Below are 3,848 nucleotides of genomic sequence, written 5' to 3' on the forward strand. Positions count from 1 at the left end.
AAAACCTCAATCTATTTTTGTTTCCGTTTATCACCTCTCTAATTGCCTATTAGCCAAAATGCATATACACAATTTTCCTTAATATAAAAGATTCCTCATTCACTGACGAAAACAAAATTTTTTAACCCAGACATAAAAAATTCTCCTCAAATATATTTTTCTACTCACACAAATAATAGACTCTGTCCAAATAAAAACCTAAATCTATTTTTGTTTCCATTTATCACCTCTCCAAATGCTTATTAGCCAAAATGCATGTACACAATTTTCCTAATATAATAGATTCCTCATTCACCGATGAAAACAAAATTTTTTAACAGAAAAAAAAAATTCTTGTCAAATATATTTTTCTACTCACACAAAACTTTCCATTTACCTCTGGTACTTAGTTTTACTTCCACGTTTATCAATTTTCTCATTTCAAGTAAAATTAGTAATATGAAATTAAATAAAACAACCATAACAAAAGTAGGCTTATAATCATAAAGGCAGTAACTGTGTATACTTTGGGAGTCCGAAAGGTGCCAAATCACGTGCAAAAAGAAAAAAAAATGTATTTATAGGAGGAATTTTAGGTTGAGAGACAACTGTAGTTTCAACCTAGTGGGCACTTGCGATTCATCTTTGACAAAGGAAGGCACGAATTGCACTTGAGTAGTTGAGGGATAGAGAGAATTTTAGACGTGGTGGCTGGTAGTGTGTGAGATTTTAGTTAGGAGGTTTAGGTGTGAATGGACAGGGAAGATGAGGGAGTAGGACGAAAGTTTATTGGATGAGGAGTGAGGGACGGTGTGGACTGGAGGATTCAGAAGCCTTCTCCAGCTGTGGTAGAAAGGAGCTATAGGCATCAAGTTTAAAAAAATTTGGAGCAGTGCCTACTGAAGCATTTTCAGTTTCATTTTAATAACAAGAGAGTTAACAAGGCTAGCGGGTTTTACGGGATACGATGCTAGCTCAGTCGGAGTTATGGAGTTTTACAGTGATTTAGCATAGAAAATCCACTCAAAATATACAAGGTAAATTAATGTGATTTTCTATTACATGATAATTAATCTAAGTCGATGCTGGAGGATAGACATTTAAGCTGGTCTACTTAGTTAGAGGAGGTAGTCGACCCAACCTAACAAAAGGATCCTTCTTAAGTCATTTAAGTGTCCAAGATGCATCAAATGTCTAACCTCCTTGAATATGATTCCCAAGCTATCAATTCACATGGATGATAGTCGTAGGCTTCTTAACTTGGAACGTTTTAAAAAGTGTACTATAGTGATCCTTATTAGTACATTGATCTGAAGAGGGAAGAGAATGCAATTGTTTGAACTTTTTAATCCTCCTTAATATGTCAAGCTTGATTTGTATAGCAAATCATATATCTTGCAGTATGAAAGACCCCCTCTTTTTTCAATGTAGACTTGTAAAAGAAAGATTTTTTTATCAGAACATCAAAATAATTCCCTCTGATATGCTCCATGTCCTTTCCTTGAAAACCAGTACACTAGATGAGATCCAATGTAATATACATACACATTGAGTCAAATTTATCAAATTTATGCTATTTGGGGTGATTATAGGGGTTAATACCTGCCATTAAGGACGTGGTACGTGTCCTCTAATCGGTGAATTTTCCACCAAATGACACCATAGGATAAATGGTTATGACCAGGGCCCCCTGAACTGAGTGGTTTTACTTCCAAACGGAACCACAAAATACTTGTTATGGCCAGAGCCAATATGCTCCTTAGTGACATCAAATCCTTGAGATTTTAATCAATAGGATATGATCAATAAGGCACAAAGACCTCTGTTATGTAAGGTGGTTTCAAATTTGTCCCCTTAGATAAGCATTCACCCCAGCTCAATAAGGTCCGCTTGGATGAAGCAACCCATGGATGCCGATAAGGATCCTTTTATTAGGTTGGGTCGACTAACTCCTCTAACTAAGTAGACCAGGGACCACAATGGCCCCAAATGACATAACCATGGGATCTTGATCGGGTCTGTCATTCATTCCCCCACCATCTGCTTTAAACTTAAGATGGTGAAATTTCTACCATTAAATGTTAAATCTTCAAACCTTCAAACATCCCAAACCCATGCTACTATTATATACCAGATAAATGTACCATCTATGCATCTGATTGACAACTAGCCTTAATTGAAAGTTCTCTCTTGTTATCGAGAGGGATAATTAACTATAGGGGCTTGTGCCTATTGGAAACCATATCTCAAATCATAAAGTCCTCGCATAATGAGGGTGAAATCTCTAGGGAGTGTCTTATCTACAATTTCAACTGCCTTCTAAAAATTTACCCCTGAACTTAATCAATTAAAACTCTTCCGAAAGGAAAGCGCAACGAGCGGAGGCTGGGCCCAAATTTTTGGATCCCACATACACATAAAAGGAAACTTGAATTTGATAAAAAAACTCAAAAATTGACATATACAAAAGTACGAGCATAAAAAAAAACTATTATAGCTTATCTATCAATGCCCAATAGATACTAACATCCACCATAATTTGCTGACGTTGCCATCAATATAAATGAACAACCATCATCCCCTAATTAACTTTGAAAGCTATTAATTGACATCAATGACCGTAAATTCCTAATATTTTCGTGAATCAACATTCACTATTTCTCAATTATTTCTTGTGCTCTAACAATAGGTTAAATTATCAATCCATACATTATAATCTATAATCCAGGAGATTTTTTTTCCTTCTTTTTTAAAAAGGTCTACTATATTTTGAATTGTATGAATTTTTATGCAATGGCCATGTATATAAAATTCAAAGAAAAAAAAATCACTCACAATTCTCACATCTGGTAAACAAATTTTGCATATATATAACTTGTTCTTCACAAATATAAATATTTAGAGGATGATTTTGGATAAATGATTCTAGGAGTCACTTGCCCTAAAAAAAAATAGAAAAAAAGAGAGGACTCTACGATCAAGCAAATAGGAAGTTTCCAAGAAAGAGGGAAAATGTTATAGAATCAATCCAGAAAAATAGGAAGTTCCCACATATGAAGGGATCAATAAATAGCAAGAACAAACCAACCACGAGGTACACCGGGGCCCCAAAACAAGTACATAAAAGGACAGATGAACCAACTAGGATAGTCAACTAAGCCATCAGTCTACTGCCTTGGAAACCAATGTTGGTTTATGCCCCTAGAAGAAAAAGGAATCTTCAGTCTAGAGACAAAACCTCAAACAGGTGGCATATAGCAAGCCAAGTCAAAATAACTAGTAAAACATTCATAATTTTTTTAAAATTATTTCAATAGGTACGGTGTTTTGGTAGCACCTTTTAAATAACAATTAAATACTCTAATTGGCAACAACTTCATATCTTGCTGCAAAGAAATGAAATAAAATTTTAAAAAGAAATTTTGCTGCAACAAAAATGGTTAATTCAATTGAACTAAGGAGCTCAAGAAGGTTTTCAAAAAGAGTTTATAAGAGAACGCAGAACTTCTGTTACTCCAGCTTTAGATGCAACTGGAGTCCATCCCAAAAATGAATCTTCTCATCCAATCAGGCACCACCAGGATCCTTGGGCGCCAACTTACTTGTTCATTATATATAAATTAAGCAAACTTTTAGACAACACTTTTTTTGAAACTATCTAAGATTAAGAATCATCGAAGACCACCAATAATGTATAAAAAAGTTATGCTATATGATTTTCCAACTCCTGCATTGAAGATGATACAACATAAACCTTGCATACACAGAGTACCAAAGCCATTGGCTATTATGCTCTATGGATATCCAATCACCAGGAAGTTATGCAGCTGTTTGCTCTCCACTTAATGGGGAAATTGTCCCAGATGCCT

Source organism: Dendrobium catenatum, unplaced genomic scaffold, assembly GCF_001605985.2.
Source record: "Dendrobium catenatum unplaced genomic scaffold, ASM160598v2 fragScaff_scaffold_974, whole genome shotgun sequence".
Taxonomy (NCBI): Eukaryota; Viridiplantae; Streptophyta; class Magnoliopsida; order Asparagales; family Orchidaceae; genus Dendrobium; species Dendrobium catenatum.